We start from the raw sequence: 20,584 nt of genomic DNA, 5'->3' as shown, positions 1-20,584 counted from the left end.
CTGGGCTTGAAGCCACAATGGTGAAAGTCCAGCGTATGCAGGCCAGAGGCATCATGGCTGTGCACCGGCAGGTGCGCATCCTGAATACCAGGATGTCGGACATCGATTGGGGGATAGGTGCCATGGCAAGGGGAATGGAGGCCATGGGCAAAGGGATGGAGGCAATGGGCAAAGGGATGGAGTCCAATGCAGAGGGGGTGAGGGGCATGGAGGAGCGCATGGGCACCCTCTGTGACAGGCTGCAAAGTGACCAAGAAGAGAGGCGCAGGTATAGGCGCGAGGTCAGGCTGCTCAATCAGTCGCTCAACCGCTTGGCAACCTCCACCACCCTGCAGTGTCGCCGCTCTGTAAATCTGCAGACTGACATTGTTCACTGCTGCAGTGACTTGTCCCGGGGGATGGGGAGGGTGACCTCAGCAATGGAGGCAATGCTGACCCAGCTGACAGCCACAGGTGGCAACATGGTTGTTGGGGACACTGAGGAGACAACGAGCAGGAGTGGGTCCAGCACGCCTGTTCAGGACATACGTAGGAGCAGCAGACTCCATGCCGAAGACACCGGCACCACTTCACATGTAGACCCCCAGCCCCGTGCCTCGCAAAACACCATGCGTAAGCGCAAGCTTTGAAATAATTATTGATCACAGGACAGGTCAAAGTGAGGAAACTTTGGCAAAACATTGTGCAAGGTGCATTTAATTTGATTATTGTTTTTTTGGAAGGTGCAGTTGTGTACATTAAAGTGAGTGTTCCAATCACTGGACATGGCTGTGTGTCATCGCTCAATTAGAAGTATCTGTTGGTAATTTCAGCACGTCGCAGTCGACCATCTGTTGCTGGTGCTGCTCCTGCTGCATTGTGATCTGCTTGTACTGTTCCATCATCAATGTCCTCATGATATGTGAGTTCTATCTCTGTGCCATCCTTGGTGGCAAGATTGTGCAGCATGGCGCAGGTCGCAATAATCTTGCAACAGATAATTGCCGTGTATTGCCGTGCACCTCCACTCTTATGGAGGCACCTAAATCTACTTTTCAGCAGCCCAAATGTACGTTCCACCACGCTACGTGTTGTTCTGTGTGCCAGGTTATAACGCCTTCACACCTGGTGGATGGGTTCAGGTAGGGGGTGAGCACAAATGAACGCAGGGCATATGCACTGTCACCTGGGTGGGAAAGGATAATAAGATTATTCACATACTCAGGAGTGCTCCTTCTGCATGAACTGTCAGGGTGTCTCACACATACTTACCCAGCAGGTATCCATCACCAAAATCACCAGCAACTAGGCGTCTGTATATCCCACTGTTGGTGAAGATGTAGGAGTCGTGGGTACTCCCAAGATATTTGGCTACAATGTCCGTTATCATGTTGCTAGCGTTGCAGATCACCTGCACATTGATTGAATGTGTGGATTTCCGGTTTCTGTAAATGTGCTCAGTTGCTGCAGGTGGGCATAATGGGATGTGCGTTCCATCGATGCAGCCTATTATGTGCGGGAACTGTGCAAGTTGATAGAATTCGGTTTTTGTCCTTGCTAGTTCTGCAGGTGTCTCAGGGAACTCAATGTAGTGCTCCATCCTCTGCATCATGGCGTTTAGGAACTTTCTGAAAAAGCGTGACAGGCAGCTCTGGGACACTCCACCTACAGAGGCTATCACGTGCTGGTAGCTCCCAGAGGCAAGAAGGTGTAGGCAGCACAGCACCTGTACATGGTGTTGGATGGCGTGTGCTCTTGGGGTTGGGTGTTCCAGATAAGGGTGGAGGTCCCTGATCAAGTCCAGGATTGTTCTGGGGTGGAGTCGGTACCTTTGCAGGATCTCAGCTTCAGTGAGTTGGAAGAGGGTGATCCTCTGCCTATATACCTGCTCCTCCCTTAGCCAGACCCTCTCTCCTGCTGCCTGTATCCGTAGCCGCCTTGCAATTACGTAGAAGGCCGCCATTGTGGGTGTACTGTTGCATTTTGGGAGCTTCTTATATATCCTGTTCCTGGTTTCCACCTGCTCCCAATCCATGTTAATTACCGACTCTTAAATATCGAATTTCACGAAATTCGGTATTTCCTGACTTTGCTACATCTCAAATGGCCTTTTTTACCACTTCTTATTTACCGACTCGGTAAATATGAATTCGGTATTTACCGATTCGGTAACTTACCATTTCTTATTTACCGATTCGGAGAATATGTATTCGGTAAATTCCGATTCGCGTAATACCGAATCGGTGTTTTACCGACTGGTATTTACCGATTCGGTACGTTTTTGGTGACATACATCTCGTTGCACTGATACCGGTCGGTAATGGCCGATTTTACCGATTTTCGGCCATTACCGACCGGTATTTGCCTACCTACATCGGGCCCTAAGTATCTTATTTAATGTTTGTCGGATCGGTTACTATGTCACAAACATGACTAACCTGTCTGCTAAACCCTACAACAGGACCCTCGTGCCAAACACAGCCTAACAATTGATCCCCTGTTTGATTCTTGTTGAAGATGGACATCATTTAAATACGTTTAGGCTGAGTAAACAAGTTTTGAGAGATAAAACAAACATTTAAAAGAAGATTGATTTCTGGGACATATTTGTAGTACATCATAAAATAATTCCAGTTCGCTATTGTATCATTTTATTTCACCCCTGCAGGCAGTGCACATGCACTGCTGCTTGGTCACAATGTAAAGGAGTTTTTATCCCACCTTTTACTTACCATTTGTTGAAATCATTATCATTCTTCTTTGCTGCATCCTGTGTCCCTTCCTGACTGATTAGTTCCCATCTGCTGCTCGCAGTGTGATTGAGTTACTATTGCTTTTTTGTTTTGGTGTTTTTATATAGTGCAAACCCGGCCCGACCTGAAGGTACTGGAGTGTATATCCACCCACAAATACGCTTGTACCAGTATAGGCCAGGTATTTTTCCCCTGTTAAATTGGCTGAAAGAGGTGGAAGCCATACTCGAGCAACATTCACATTCTTAGTCAAGGAAAACAACAAAAAATATATAAATGTTAAAACATGTTTTTCTTACCTATTTGTACTTAGTTAATTTCAAAACATAAATAAGTATACATTTCAGCAATTTAAATACACTGATCAAAACCACATCTGTATATTGATTCGAAACTGTCCTGAAGGAAATAGATGTTCATATTTGGTATAATTCTACTAACTCATATACAATCGATTATTCAGACAGTGCATTGCGTTCCTCATAATCTGAATAGTTGTTACATAAATCACCATGAAGATATTAAAGCCATATATGTCATCACTGTTAATGAATTGTAGAATACCACCACTGTGTTTCGGCAAATGCCTTCTTCAGGACATTCTTACCAGTGGTTTACTAGAATAAACAAATATATAAACAACAATTGTAATCTAGAGTTAAAATTAACTATTATTCGCAATTCTATATATACAAACTTTGATGAATTAATGATGAGCCTGATCTAGTAACTGAGACAACTAAAGTTAAGTCATACTGTGCAGATACCCCGTGAAATTAAGCGTGAACCATTCTCGCTTACATAAGTGCCATAGTGCTATTATTTTCTTTCCAATCTTTGTGACAAAAAGGTGTATAAAGGAACAAAAATACGATATAGGCCAACCCTATTCCTAATGGCTTCCTTATATTCAGACATTTTATGGTCCTGGATCATAGTGTCTATTAGGGCTATACATGTGCATACTAGCACAATAAATTTCAAATTCAGGGAATCACTATACTTCTTGCGATGTTAAAGTCCATTACAGTTTGCTACATATGATTCCTTTTGTTTAAAATGGATTACCTGTACTGAATTCTTCTTGTAGTTTATTAAGACATCACTCTCATTCAATTAGATAAGGAACTTTAGATTTCTCTTCTGTATTCACACTATATAAAAAATAGAAGTGAATCTATATGAGTTTATATGTTTTTAATACTTACCCATCTCTTCGTGTCATTAAGTCATCACTATTCTGTCCAAACCTTCCCTTGTATGCCTATATAAAGTATGTAAACTACTGTATCTACACAGAGTTGTGCTCTCCTTTATGACATAAAGGTCTTAAAACCAGTATACATAGAACCTATAACTCCCTATCTATACAAGATACCATTAGTAATGTTACCCTGTTAGAAACATTTGAACCTTTGTATGAAGCAAGATTTTAATTCCCTACTATTTATCCAAACTATCTCTCAGCTGTACAATATCTATATAGATGGATATGTTTAATACCTTTTGTTAAAAAGCAATAGGTCTTCAGATATAAAATAGAGGTCCTGTTACGGAGGCAGGTACGTCCGATTTCTTCTCTCTAAAGACATCATGTACAGGATTGGAAGTTAACCTATTGATTCACCTGTTTCTTAGAATAAGCCGTAGAATTCCTAGTAATTATACTAAAAGTTCACTAACTTTTTATCTAAGTTTTTGCTCTTTTGTTGCAGATCTCTATTCTTTTTTTACTGTTGATATTAGCCGGATATGATGAATCTACCCTTCATATTCTCAAAATAAAAGAATAATGAACCAGTTGTTACAAAAGTCCCCATATTACCTGCAATTTTGTTTTGTTATTACTTAGTTTAGATCGACATATACTAACCTAAAAAAGGAATAAATCTGCTGGTAATCGCCTTCATATTATTTTCTTGATGCCATTGTCGATTGGAACAATACAGTGGATTTCTTGTGTCCTACATCAAGAAAGATAAAAGATTTTTTCATTTCTTTATTTGGTTCGTGTTACGAAGGCCTCCAAATGCATATGATTTTAACTGTATTGGCCCCATATATATGTATATCTGATTCCCTAAGTTTTAGGTTGCTGTTGCTTAAGTTATTATGTGCCAATCCCCAGATACCGTACATAATTATGGGATTATTTCTCCTACATATATAGTGCAAGGTTCCAAATATTAGGCATGTATTTGTCCATAACTTCCGTTCCAACTGCTCGACCCCAATATATTTGACCATATGTTGGCTTTTGTTGTTCTTAACTTATATGTGTATGGCTCTTACAAATCACTCCTTTTAACTAGAGGTTAACTAGATTTCAGATTCCCGTCGCTTTAGATGTTGAAGACCAGTCCCCTGATACCGTAAATAATTTTAGGGTGTTTTTAACGTATGCATTTTAGGGTATTTTGAGTCATTCCTTTTAACTAGTTGTTCATAGGTGTAATAAATATCTAATGGAAATGGCTAGCATTATGCATGCTCAGGTTCTAACCCATCTATTATCGATTTTAAGGTGTTCTTAACCTATGTGTTTTAAGGCATTTCGAACCGTTCCTTTTAACTAGGGGTTCATAGATGTAATAAATGTCAAATGGAAATGTCTAGCATTATGCATGCTCTGGTTCTAACCCATCTATTGTAGGCCTGGGCGGTAAATTCCGATTCGTTCGTGGAATTTGTGGAATTTGGGTAATTTCGAGTTTCGCAGAGAACACGAAATTGCCCAAAATTCTGCGATCCACAACTTCGCAAAATGTTTTGCTTGTTCGCGTTCTCAAATGCGTGTTCATGGGATATTTCCCCCCGAGCACGCAAACAACGATTGCGAACAGTAAAAAAGCATCTCGAACAAGAATTTCCACGTGTTCGCGGAATTTCTGCATGTTCGCGGAGATTTTTTACCGTTTCGCAGAGATTTGCGTAACGCGATTACGCAAATTCCGCCCAACCCCCAATATTGTCAAACCCACTATACACTAAATATCGTGGAGACATCATTACCAATGCATATGAAAGGCATTGACATACCCACTCACAGTGTTTACGGCCAAGTATTTACCATGCCTCTCAACTTTTATATGTGTACTCTACTCTGCTCACTTTCCCTTATTTCGCGCCTGTGAATCCTTATGTGTGTATTAAGTTAAATTACGCGGGATTCCTATATCGTGATCCCGTCTTCTAGCGATTTATGTGCGTGTCCAAGCTCCTATTCAGTTTCTACCTCGCACGTTTACATGAACTCACCTACGATTAAGTACGATGTCTTTCTGCCTCTACTCCGATCAACTATCCGTCAAATGAGGCATTTCCTATTGTTTCCAGTTTAAATGTTGTGGCGCAACCCCAAGTCTCTAAGTTCTGACGTAATCATCGCGCGCGGTTTCGAAAAAGACTATTACTGACAGCAAATCTGCCATGATGGAATATGTAGTCTTATATTGATTTGTACCTCTAACTTGAGAATAAAAACGCACAACTGGACTTATTGTTATTTATATATATGTCAATACTGCTTAAAAATTGCCTTTCATCTCTCACCGCGGTCCTCCCATAATATTAATGGACCCGTACCGAGGTCCGGTCTTAGTTATAGTAACCCGTATTACATATACTGCTTAATGTAACCTGAGGCTAATATTCACACAAATTGTTTATTAAACGTTCTTTATGAATCTACAATTAATAAAGGCACTGTTACTGACACAAATTCCGAAAAATAAGGTGTAATATTTCCCTTTAGTGTCGCTGATAATCAACGTGCCTTGCCTTCCACAATTAATATTGACCCCTCTCTTTACCTGCACGATGTTATAACTGTATGTAACTGAATAGTACATAAATAGATCACATTATTTATCTATCATGCTCCAATCCTGTTTAGAATGTCATTGACTGATAGTAAAACTGAGTACTCAATATTACACCACTCCTATTGCTACCTTTTCAATGGGCATTCCCTATGCTTACGAGAGTAGACTCACATATGTATGATCAATCTCTATTTGATAGCTTGCTCCCAAGGTATCTTGAGATTTAATGCCTAATTTAACGTTCCCAAAATGAAGATCCAGTAAACCTCTCTGAGTTTTCTGATTTTGTCCGAATGTGTACCTTCTTTCTGACAAATCTTTTCTAGGAAATACCATTGCATATCCTCAGGGGCATGATTCTTCTCCATATAGTGATTCAACATAGGTCCTGCCATTTTCATAGTTCTAATTGCTGATCTGTGTTCTGTTAGGCGCACATTTTTTTTAAAAATTAAAAATGTTTTGAAAAAGGAACTAGAGCAGAGTACATGAGACAACGAAAAGCAGAAAAACATGCATCAGCGACAATACAATAAGTACAATCACAAAGGCGTTCAGAATGTTACTCGCTGAGGTCTGCAACACGGGAGGTATAAATGAAATCAGGGTACAGTCGATTACACAAAAAGTGACAATAATAAAGAAGGACATGGTATACAATAGTACAAAAGCTGTTCGTGACCATACGGGTCAGTCATTCAGATTAGCTTTATTCGATTTTTAGTTAAAAACCATAAAAGTAACAACAATACATACATGCATAGATATCTCAACATTTCATTACAAAGTTAAGATCAGCTATTAAAACAGGATTAAATAAATGTGACGAGTCAACTAATCAATGTTCGTGTATATTAAGGACTAATTAGAGGCTAGAGGGTTAATAGCACAGGGTACACGGGATCCCCTTCTCCAAGAATTATAATTCATTGTCATTGTCATTTGTCTTGGTATTGGAATATGTTGGGAGCCGGGATAAAAATCATACAAGTCCCAAATACAAATGGGGCCATCTCCTTGTTTGGGCTGGCAAAATCGTAGGTAGGGGACAATGTTCCTATTCTTAAATTTGATTAAAATCAAGTCCCCCGAGATGTCTTTGGGCAACGTACCTAGCCACCCCACCCTCCTGACACTCAGGATTCCACCATCTAGGTCAGGTGGCAACGGTCTGTTGTGTTTTAGCCAAAAAATGACTTTATTTAGCAGGTCCTGGTGTGTTTCGAGTTTGCCCTGGCTAAGTGCAGGGACCCCAGAGAGGACAGTCACGTATGGGGCGGCTTCGGGAGGTAGATTAATGCGGTGCCTTCTTTCTAGAGCGACCCTGGGAGCTCTATGAGGTACGACTGCGGGATTAAAAGTAACGTTAGGGCCAGTTGGAATAGGTATGGTAAGAGGGGATTCAAGAGTTTGGACTTTCCTGCATGCAGAGGACTTAGGCTTTTCGTGGTTGATGGGAGGATTAGGGCAAATAGGTATAGCAGTTTTTTCAGTTGGTAGAGAGTTATTTTTAAGTGTTTTTTCAATGCTGGTCAGCCTGTCCCCCAAATCATTAATTTTTGTGACCAGAGGTGATATTGCAGATATTAACAATTGCTCAAACTGGGCCAGTAAGGACAATTGGTGGGGCGATACAGGATCGTATGTTCTATTCACAGCCTTATCCGACATAAATATAGTTGGATTAGAGGGGGTTGATGAAGGGCTGGTGCACGATTTATGAGCGTTAGATTGAATCTCATTGTCATTATCTTTTTCCTCATCATGCTTCCTTTTACAGTTTAAACCCTGGGACAGTGTGTTGACTTGAGATTGGACTTGATTGGGAGATAGAGGTACATCCCGTGGAGTGCTATTTAGTTGGTCAACGTCTCTACCCATTATAGGGGGGGTTGATACGTCCGGGACGTACTTAGTGCCACACAGGGCATTCAGCTCCTCCCAGATGGACATGGTTAATGGAATAAAGAAGTCCAAAAACAACAATAGGCAGTACAATGCGAGATGAATAAAGAGTTAAAGCGTCTCTATACCTCCTCCTTGGAAAGAGTCAAGTGGGGTGGCCCGTCCCGTCCTCCTCTGGCCTCTGAGGGCCGTAGAGGGCCCGCCCTTTGCCCGGGCTTCGCCCGGCGTCCCGCGATGCGGAGCAGAGCGCAGTTTTAAGGCGCCTCCTGGCGCTCTCGTGATAGCAGCGCCGCCGCTGAGGCTGCCGGGAGATGGAGTCCCGGGGCGGCGGCGCTATGGACAGCAGAAATTGACTCCTGGCAGTGGCGGCTGCAGTGGGGGCCTCCTCGCCTCCCCCCTCCGATGTGGTAAGTGTCTCCCCGCTCCGCCGAGCAGAGCGCAGTTTTAAGGCGCCTCCTGGCGCTCTCGTGATAGCAGCGCCGCCGCTGAGGCTGCCGGGAGATGGAGTCCCGGGGCGGCGGCGCTATGGACAGCAGAAATTGACTCCTGGCGGTGGCGGCTGCAGTGGGGGCCTCCTCGCCTCCCCCCTCCGATGTGGTAAGTGTCTCCCGGGTCTCAATGTACAATCCTCAACCTATCCATTGCCACATCCGTAGTGGGAGAACTACACAGGCCCCCCCTGTATGCATTCCACTGTCCCCACTTCTTGTCCCATTTCGTGGGGCACCCTCTGAGTTCGTAGACGTTTTTTTCAGTCATCATAGCCCTGACCATTTCTGCTGTCCATTCTACCACCAGTGGACAGTCAGGAGAACCCCATTTCATAGCTATTGAACGTTTTATGAGGAGACAGCTAAGGGCCAACCATTGATGTTCTATTTCCGTCAGATCCGTTGCTCCCCAAATATTGAGGAGCCCTCCCTTAGGTGTCAATGGGATCTGGTTCCCCAGTGCCTGTGCCATTTTCTCTACGGCTTTGGTCCAAAGAATTTGAATCACGGGGCAGTCCCACAATGTGTGGTAGAAAGTACCAATCAAGCCACAACCTCGCAGGCATAGATCGTCTGGGCGCCTACCAAGTTTAGCCAATAAGGGACCGGACATATAAGTCCTGTGTAGGATCTTGAGTTGAATCAGGTGGAAGCGGTGACTAATAACTGATTCCCGTGGGGACATGAGCGCCGTTTGCCACTCTTCGTCTTCTAGTTGCGTCAGGTCACCCTCCCATTTGTCTCGTAGTGCCTGAAAGGAGTCGGGCAGGTTATTGCAGAGTTTGCGATATGTACAGGAGTTGGCTTTAGAAAGAAGGGGTTCAGAAAGTAGCCTGTCTTCTAGCGGGGAGGCCTCAGGAAGGGAGGGGAGGTCTGGCACAGTCGTGAGTATAGCATGTCTAATTTGAAGATATCGGAAGGCTTCCCCTTGTGCAAGTGCATGTTTCTTTTGGAGGTCGGAAAAGGATAGGATCTGCCCACTATATACCAGGTCTCCCAAGGTGGATATGCCTATGGCATATCCCATTTATCAAAACCCAAATGGAAACACAAGGAGCCCAGGGCTCGAGAGGACCACAAGGGAGTGGCCCTGGTGAACCTATCGGACCAGCACAAACTTCTGGTAGCGCGGTGCCATAAGGCCGACGTCTGGCGCATTGGACCGACATATCGGTTGCTAGCAGGTTTACCATAAAGCGCCCCTAGGTAGCCGTCTGGTATCACTCCAGATGGAATGCTGGTTTCGTGGGTGGGCCATGGGCCCAAGAGTTGGTGGCCACCAGTTGAGCTGCCCAATATTATAGGCACATATCAGGGTGAGTTTCCGGAGGGCTATACGAAGAGCCTTGCCGTCCCACAACAGCATGCGCATGTCCCCTTCCAGCGTATTAAAAAAGGAATCTGCAATAGGGAAGGGACAATTTTGGAAGGCATATAAAAAGCGCGGAAGTGCTAACATTTTGAACAGGGCGGCCCTACCAGGGAGAGATAGCGGCAGTGATCTCCAATGGGAGATATCATTGCGTAGTCGCTGCAGCAGACTTTTTAGGTTGTGGTCGTAAAAAATTTGGGGATCTGGCGTAACTAAGATCCCGAGGTATTTAAAACCATCTAGTGCCAGGGGGATAGAGTACCCACGGGGTAGGACGGGGGTGGGCCATGTAACAGATAGAGGACCGACTTCGACCAATTGATGGAGTAGCCAGAATATTTCCCGAAATTCGTGACGACATGAAGCAGGCTGGTTATAGAAAAAGTTGGGGAAGACATGTATACTAAGATGTCATCCGCATATAGGGAGATTTTATCGGTTATGTCATCATTCCATTTAAGGCCCCGGATAGAGGCGTCTCAGCGGATCCAGTGGGCCAGCAGTTCCAGAGAGAGGGCAAACAAAAGTGGCGACAGGGGACAACCCTGTCTAGTCCCTCTACGCAGAGGAAATTGCCTGGAGGTGTGGTTGTTAACCCGTACCTGCCTCAAGAGGTCAGTGTACAATAGCCGGACCCACTGTATGAACTTGGGGCCAAAGTCAAACCGGGCCAGCACCTGAAAAAAGGTACGTCCATTCGATCGAATCGAATGCCATCGTGGCATCTAGTGAAAGGATCACGGCATTTTCTTGTATAAGAGGTTTCCTGCCCAACACGTTATTGACTCTACGGAGATTCAAGGCTGTGTTACGTTCTGGGAGGAAGCCCGATTGGTCAGCGTGAATTAAGGATGGAAGGACCGTGGGGAGTCTAGTCGCCAAGAGTTTGGCTAGCACTTTAGCTTCTGAGCTGATCAGTGAAATCGGCCGGTAGGAGCTACAGTCCGTGGGCGGCTTGTTTGGCTTAGGAAGAACCACTATGGAGGCCAGTCGCACATCAAGTGGTAGGACGCCTTTATCGCGACTCTCCTCAAACACGTTTTTCAAGTGGGGAGTTATACCCTGGGCTGTGGCCTTCAGGAACTCAATCGGGACCCATGGCCTTGCTAGATTTCATCGCAAAAATTGCATTATTGACCTCTTCGAGCGTGAGCTCCGCGTCTAGCATCTCTCTCTCTACCTCGGATATGGTGGGCAAGTGCATCTCTTCTTGGAGTTGCCGGGATTCATCAGCGGTGTAGTGCGCTCCGGCCGTATAGACCTGTTCGAGGTGGTCAGCAAACGTTGCTGCGCCCTCCCGGGGGTCAGTGACTCGGGAAGCATCAGAACGAATTAGCAGGCGAACCCATCTTGAGCCCTGTTCGCGGCGTTCCAACCATGCCAGCATTTTACCAGCACGTTCTCCCAATTCGTAAATTCTATGGCTAGTGTGAAGGAGTCGGGCCCGTGACATCTCTGAGGCCAATGTCTTGTATTCAAGCTGTTTTGCCCGTAATTGACGAATCGCTTCCTCGCCGGGGTTGGCAGTATGGGCAGCTTCAAGGCAGAGCAGGTCAGCCTCGGTCTGAGTCAGTTGTTCCTTGTGTTTGCGCACATATCCTACCTTTAGGGCCAGCCTTTAAGAACGGCCTTATATGCCTCCCATATAATCGCCGACTGAACCGACCCAACGTTTTCTGAGAAATAAAAGTCGGTATGTTCGATCAAGTCATCTCTTATATCTGGGATCTTTAAAATCCACGGGGTAATAATAATAGGTCCACGAGTAAATTGTTGGTAGTAAGTGAGTTCAATACTGAGAGGGGAATGGTCGGAAATCCCTTGGGGAAGCCCACGTATGTTTCGGAGATAACCCACATCAGCCGAGGGACAGAAAAAATAGTCGATTCTGGACATACTATTATGGGCATTAGAATAGGCGCACATTTAATGCTCTTTCTGTCTCCCCTACATACCACAATTTGCAGGAGCAGATTATTAGATAAATTACATTAGAGGTCTTACAATTATTCAAATTCTTAGGTGAAATCGCATGCCCATTAAAGGTCAAAGTTAATGCTTCTATAGCCATTGCACAATATTTACAGTTTGTGCATTTGTATGTTCCCACTACTGGATTATTACCTGTAATGCTCAATTGTTGAGAGATATTTGTTTGTCTCATCTGAGAATGCACCACATGATCTTTTATAGATTTATTGCGCCTGTACGCAAACATAGGTCTAGGAATTCGCTCTGTTGTTGATGCATTGACATTAAGAATGTGCCAACTAGAGCAGACTGCCTGCCTAATTCTGTCATTTAGCATGGAATTTCTGGTGATAAACACTAATGCAGGGACCTTTTTCTCCCTCGTGGTCTTAAGTAAATTTGGTTGGTTATAGAACCAGGCACTTTTGTACGAATCCCTTATGATTTTCTTAGGGTAGCCCCTAACCTGGAATTTCCTTTTCATAGTTTCAGCATTGGCATCGAAATCCTCAATTTTGTTTTGTTATTACTTAGTTTAGATTGACATGTACTAACCCAAAAAGGGAATAAAACTGCTGGTAATCGCCTGTATATTATTTTCTTGATGCCATTGTCGATTGGTACAATACAGTGGATTTCTTGTGTCCTACATCAAGAAAGATAAAATATTTTTTCATTTCTTTATTTGGTGCGTATTACGAAGGCCTCCAAATGCATATGAGTTTAACTGTATAAGGGAAGAAGGTCTAGTATTTCTCCTCAGACAAGGCCATCCTTCAAGCAGCAGGGCAGTCCTCTGGGAGCAGGACATTTCTTCTAGTCTTTTCTCTTTAACTTCCATAGGTCCAGGAGTGTTCTGATGGCTCTGCGGGACCCATATTTATACCTGGTGCCATACTTTGTGTGGTAGACCCCCACAACCAGTATCAGAAAGTTCTTTACCTTCCACTGTGAAGCCTCCAAACTTTCTGGTGGTGACAAAAGGCAAGACCGACCAGGTGTTGTGTTTCTCTGTGTGCGCTGGAAGCAGAGCCCTTAAATGTGTAAGTGGGGCTGGGTAGAGCCCCTCCCCAGTCATCCTGTCAGGATGTCCCAACAGCAGAGCCATTCGAAATCCTGTGATCCAAGATACTTGCAGGGGGCATAGCCAATTGGCAGAAGAAAACAGTAACTTTCTAAAAGTGGCTCTTTCAGAATTGTAACTTAAAAAGAGACTTCGCCATTAAAGAGGGTTTCAAATTATAATTCATTTCAATGTAAACAGCATATATCCTGCTGCTCAAAATCTAAAGTTAGTTAAATGAAATAAAGTAACCATAAGATAACTCAGTGTTAGTCAATGGGAGAGATAGGCCTTCCAAAAGTGAAGAAATTACTTTAGGAGTTCTTCACTGCTAGGTCAACTTAAATACACATGTCCTATCTGTTAAATACATTAAACCACGCCCTCTGACCTTCTATGGTCTATCTTACAGGTGACATAATTATAAAAAATGAATGTGTAGGCTTCGTAATTTTGTCAAGTACAAATTGCACACAGTCCCCATGTCCGAATAGACTTCCTACTTATTCAATTATGCCGCAAATCAGCCGTCATCCTGTCCTGTCTGTCCACCTTGTAAAAAATCTTCCTGGGATACCGCTGTTTATACCAGGTGGTTTACGTGATGCGTGCAATGGTTGTGTCAATAGTTGACTGGCAGAAAAGACTTCCTGACCTGTTTGCTATGTATGAAAACAGACTAGTGATTAAATGCGGGGCTCTGCACTTAAAAATGTATGTTGAGTGGAATTAAGGACTATAATACAAGTGAAGCAAATATTTGAGTGAAAGTCCCTAAAAACAAATTCATATTGCTATTAAAAACATCACTAGTTTTCGAGACTCATTTCTGCAATATGAGAATGTGATACCGTGTTTCTCAGAGTCAGAATGGCAGCTAAAGTGGTGTATAATAAAAAATGTGGGGAATAAATGGAACAAAAAGGTGACAACCGTCCTGGTATACACGAAAGTGCAATGTATGTCAACCTAATGGTTATTAAAACAAAACAAGGACTGCTTATAAAATGTGCACCAGCGTGAATCAGAGGCGCAACTAGAGCCACATTTCGGGGGGGCTAAGAAAAAATTTCGGGGGGGGGGGCTGAAACTTTAAGCAGTAGGTAGAGTGGCGCTGCAGGGGCTCGTACAATGGGTGAAACATCAACAAAGCCTCTTTAACATGCACATGGTCTTTTAAAGACCTGTGAAGTGCTCGGTTGCAGCTGTGTGCATGCCCGGGAGCTGTCTGAGCCCGGGCTGCCACACACGACGGGGGGGCTGAAGCCCTTTGTTTCCAATGGGTGTTGCGCGCCTGGCGTGAATACATTACATGTAACATATTTCGCATAATATATTTACATATTTACAAATTGAAGAGTAACACTCCATTAATAGCAAATTTAAAGTAAACCATATGCATTGGGCATGCCTCATCAATCCATCAAAAAATCTATAGCATTATTAACAGACAGTCTGCACATCTTCTCCACAGAAGAGCATAGTGAGTTTGATTTTTTAGGGGACTTTCACACAAATACTTGTTTCACTTGTATTATAGTCCTTAATTCCACTCAACATACATTTTTAAGTGCAGAGCCCCGCATTTAGTCACCAGTCCGTTTTCAAACATAGCACACTGATCGGGAAGACTTTTCTCCCGGTCGACTATTGACGTGACGCGTATCACGTAAACCACTTGGTATAAGCAGTGGTGTCCCGGTAAGATTTTTTACATGGTGGACGTACAGAACAGGGTGAAGGCCCGTTTTCAGCATAATTGAGTAAGTAGGAAGTCTATTCGGACACGGAGACTGTGGGGGATAGAATCTGAGAGGAGCCTTGTGATATTCTAACAATGGGCTCACTAGATGCATTAAGTTTTACACAGTTATGATGTACTGTTTGTAATAGCTTCATCAATTACGACTGCTGGAATCACCATAATCGTAAGTATACGCATGGTGATAATCTGTGAGTTTAAAGTCAGATGGCTGAATATGAGTCTTTGATGGTTTCAAATCTTTGTTTTGACAGCTTTTTCACTACACTGATGGTTCATTTACATTACGGACCGGGTATGTATATTTATACTGGCACTAGCAGATACTTTTTTGTCACGAGTGGTTTTTGTGGCACTCTGCTTGTTTGACACAGATTGACTGGGTTTCTTAAGGTGTGTAGTTTTTTTACGTATTCAAACCAAAGGCACATGCACCATGGAGCAGCTTGTAGGCAACAGCTTGAATACAATTTCGTTTTTGGATTTTGGGTCTTTGTCTCTGAAAAGCTCCTAGACTTATTTCATATTATTTGATTAACCTAAATGATATTTAATTTGCATTTATAGTGTTACCCTGAGGAAGGGTTTCCTGAAATGCACTGGGAACTGCGACATGGAACACATTCTGTGAAATAAATTATTGAATTGCGTCATAAATACTACATTGACCTAATATTGTTTGTTCACACAACATTACTTATTTGCGATATATGTTTACCCATTTTTGTCCTACCATTTGAATGCTTTTGGTAGCAAAGTTCTATTAATTTTGAAGTGAAATAAGAATAGAACCACATTATACTGTCTTCATTATGAATAAAGTGTTTTTGTACTGAAGAGCACCAAATGGGCTTGAGTAGTGCACCTTGTTATATGTGACAGACTTTGTACACATACACATTTGATTTCATTACCTGATAGGAGCTGGTCAGGATTACAAGGTAGCACACGCCGATCACATTTATCTAATTTGTTCATTCATAATTAAGCTTGTAATTGAATAAAAAAGGAGTGCTGGTCATAGCAATATCGCATTATTATAAACTTAGAATAAAGACATATTGTCAAAAAAGTCATTGTGTGAGTTGTGTGCTAATAAAGACGTAAGAGTTTAAAAATACGATAACACACTCTCCCTGCAAACAGCCACAGCAGTGACAGGCTAGCTCCCACCCCTTCCCCCTGTAACCCCCTGTTGTGACTGCATCTACCTCACCTCTGCTGCCACACAGAGGGGCATATGTACAATAAACTGGCGGAGTGTGGGGTAGCTCAAAAATTGCTAACGTCACGCTCCGTCAGTTAAAAAATGTGGGGATGCGCCGTATTCCTAAAATATAACACACCCATGGTTTTACCCTAGCACTGACTGTAAATCAGACTGCTTAGCACCAATGCAGGCACCCTTGCACCATAGTGCAAAGGTGCCTGCATTGAGCGGAATGATTGTTTATGTGCATTCAGGAAGGTATCCCTTCCTGCAAATAAACAATCCAGAATGGTGACTTGAAACTCCTATGTATGCTGCATTGTGCAGCAGACATAGAAGTTGCAAATCGTCCTTTTTGTAATTAGTTTTTTATGTGCAGGAAGGCACACCTTCCTGCACTTAAACAATCATTCATGGCGATTCGCTATTTCTATATGTGCTGCACAATGCAGCACACCTAGAAACAGCAAAAACCAAGAGAAATTTAACATTTCTCCTCGTTTCACCATGTTCAGACCGTTTTTTTTTGTCTTAATTTTGGCACTGCCCCATTTTTATGCCACTGTAAATGGGGGGACAGCATAAAAAATAATGGGAGTTGCGGCAGAAGGCCCACCGCAGCACCCATTGCCCACCCCTTTCACGCTTAGTGTAGCATGAAAGGGGGCCTTTTTTACAAGGCGGCGTTATGCCACTTTAAGTGGCCTAACGCAGCCTTCTACATAAGGTGATGGACTTAACACCACCATAATTTCTTAAAAAGTGATGTTCTGGTGGTGTTAAGTCCTTATACATATGCCCCAGAGGGTCTTGGAGTCGCCCTTTATGCTAAGGGTATCATTCTATTAGACATCAGAAAGAACTAGCCTGGATTTGGCACTGACTCTTGCCAGGGTGCATACACAAAGCTCCTGAAATCTTGGAGAAAGAACAGATGATCACATCCTGCTTGAATCACCTTGCTGGTCTAACAGTGGAAAAGCTGATGTTTTTGGCTTTCCAACAACCCTTCTCCTTGATTTGCCAAGCGCACAAAGAATGGGCAACAGGGCCAGCTTTACACTCTTTGTTGGTGCCCCATTGACATCCTGCTCTATGAATGGCCTATCACCCTCAGTGCTGTAACGAAATTTGAGGGGGCCCCCGTGCAGGCTACGTGGAGGGACCCCCTCCGGACTCAATCTGGATTTGTGGTTTACATTCAGCTTCTTGATGACAGTTCATAGCTTACTGTGCTATTTTAGTACTGTAACTTGTGAAATGGATGTAAAACGCAATCTCTAAAAAAACAGCAACCCACTGAGTTATCCACAAACAATTTAATTGTGTGATTTAAATGGTACATGTGCTTTGCAGCAGGCATAATACCCCTCTGTACTACTTTATGATGAGTCAAAACTGACACCAGACAAAATCTGTCTCCAGCAGGTACATTAGTCACCAGAGTTATCATGACATTTTTATTGTTGCCTGTAAACTGCTGGACTACAAGGAATTCTGCAGCATATGTTTTTAAACATATAAGATATTTCAAAATACAGTGCCACCCGAGCTTGGCTTCTGTGCTGTGACACTAGCCACACTGCCCTAAAGCTGACCCTAATGGTCAAACTTTAGACCACAAGTGCAGCATCTATGGACCTAGAATATCTTACCCAACCACCTCATGAGTATTGTAAAGGCTTGAAGAATGGAGTGGGAGCTTGGACCCAACTGGCACTGAAGAGAGTCACCAAGGACACTCACAGCCCATTGGTTACAACTGTTACCCCCAGTCTCCCTCCGAATGAGCAAGGGAAAACAGTACCCACAGTCTGGCCACAGCATTACCCCTCCCACAGCAGCACAAGGCTATAACAGAATGTCAGGTAGTGATTACCTACTGGTTGCATCAATGATAGTGGTACTGCTGATGCACCTACAAGGGAAGGGAGAAATGCCTTCCACAACGACATTCCTTTCTGATTTAGAAAGAATGCTAAAATCAACACATGTGTGTTTGACGTAGACCTCTAAGGTAGGTGGAGCCATCTGCTCCTTATTTCCAATTGAGGGGCCAAGGTCATGTCTCTTTAGCCCATCCATGATGCTTTTGGTATCTCTCGAGTCTCAGCTTTCCACCAACACCACCACAAAAAGGCATCGTTTATAGTGAGCACAAACAAATGGCATGAGAAACCAGTGCTAAGCACTGATGCCATTACATCTATGAGGTGAGAGTGTCAGTTGCAGGTCAGCTCAATTCAATCTGCTGAATTGGATTGTTTGTTTGACTCTGGTTGAGGACCACTGGAGGTGAGGGTGTACCAGAGCTGCAATCAGCAGCTCTCCTGGTGTTGTGTGCATAGATGTCACCACAGATGTCACCGCCACGACCATAATGCTATACAGTTAGATGCCTGGATTTGCAGATCAGGTGCCTTGCATCCAGCGGGTATATACAAACACTGGAAAGAAATGAAAATGCAAAACAAACCTGTTGTAAACGGTTCTCATGAGAAAAGGGAGCTTCAGACAAGTAATGTCCCAACAACAGTTGTGGCTGGCAGTAATCGCGGGGGTGGGATCGCGGCGGGAGTGTCACGCAGGGAGGAGTTAACTTAATAATAAAAGAAAAAACTTACCTGTCCGCCGCCGGGTCCCGCGTTTTCATGGTGCCTGCTCCTGCTCCTGCTCGCTTGCCTCCGGAAGGAACAGGAAGGAGGCAGCCTCCCTCCTCTCCCCTAAGCCAATCACAACTCTGCAATGGCAGAGTTGGGATTGGTGGGGACGCTGCCCCTCCAGGGGCTTACAGAGAGGCCATTTTCTCCATGTAGGGCAGAGTGCTCATGACTGGTTTGAGCGGCCCCAGAGGCCCAACTAAAAAGTCATTGCTCCCTCAGGAGTGGGCACATCACTCCTCCCCTGCTCGCAGAGCAGTCTCACCCACCCATCTGCACGCAACCACAACAAAAATTGTAATAACGCACAGCGAGAAAGCAGTGGAGGAGCCTACACACTTTCTTCTAGTAACAGATATAATTACATCACCAATAAAAGAAAGGCTCCCCAGCTCAGTCATCAAAAACCCTAACACAATGAAAATATCCCTTTGCACATGATTTCGAACTGTCTCTTGGTACAGGACCTTGAACGGTTCTCTATTCAGGCTTTGTACAGATCTCCTCTGCTCCTGAACTAGGTTAATTCTTTGCAGATGCGATGTTAATATCAACGGCTGCCGTATCAATAATGCTTGTGGGATAGTTCATTACTTCCACTCTATATTCTGGGAACATTTGTATTTCAACTTAGACATGTTTATTTTCATGTTACTATTGCTTGCTGAATGGTATAACTCAGGGCCGGTGCTAGTCATGGGCAGCCTGGGCAGCTGCCCAGGGCTTCGCACTCAGCCCACCAGCATGGAGCCACACACTGGTGATGTGTCCTATCGGTTCCCTGGCGATCCATTTCAAAGAAAGGTGTCACCTTTCTTTGAAATGGAGGGGCCCCCCTCCCCGGGCCTCTCAGGGATGGTATCTGGATACATAAGGGAGGGAGTCGCTCCCTTCAATTGAAAGGAGACCCATTCACAGACACTGTGGGAGGCCCATTGTCCATCATTTTGGCGCCCCAATATTTTTAACTTTTAGCCCACAAGCAATTCTCACCTATCGGACTGAAGGTGTGAGAAATGCTTGTGGGCTCAAAGTTAAAGCTGTGGGGGGCGACAAAATGCTGGACAATAGGCCTCCCACAGTGTCTGTGAATGGTCTCCTTGCAAGGGGCCATTTATCTACATTAGAGGGGCCTTGCACATTCCCTTTTAGCCCAGGGCCTCGCAAATCCTAGAACCGGCCCTGGTATAACTGGTAGCCGGTTTATCATCGGCTTCAGTGCTTTCGTGACATGTGTGGGTTAAGTCCATGTAATATCATCAAATATCGGCTTTCATCTATATTTATGGGAATCCTTCCTTATACCAAATTACTCGGCTGGATAATCCCAATTTATACACCTTCTCAGGCGGTATTAGAGTGTTTTACGATATATAGAAATGATTCCTAGACACATGGTTAAATTGCCCTGTGGGTGGGTTTCTAGGGTAATGCCGCCTAACATTAATATCTGTGGCTGGGTGGCAGCTGTGGCGCACTCGCTGCGTGATGCAGGGGGACCAGCGCTATTGCGGGATTGTTGCTGGTTTTTATTAAAGCCTGTCTTATGTTCCAGACCTTACACCTCTGCAGGTACTGAGGCATCTGGAAAATA

Source organism: Lissotriton helveticus, chromosome 3_1 (assembly GCF_964261635.1).
Source record: "Lissotriton helveticus chromosome 3_1, aLisHel1.1, whole genome shotgun sequence".
Classification (NCBI taxonomy): domain Eukaryota; kingdom Metazoa; phylum Chordata; class Amphibia; order Caudata; family Salamandridae; genus Lissotriton; species Lissotriton helveticus.
This window is presented reverse-complemented; position numbering follows the sequence as displayed.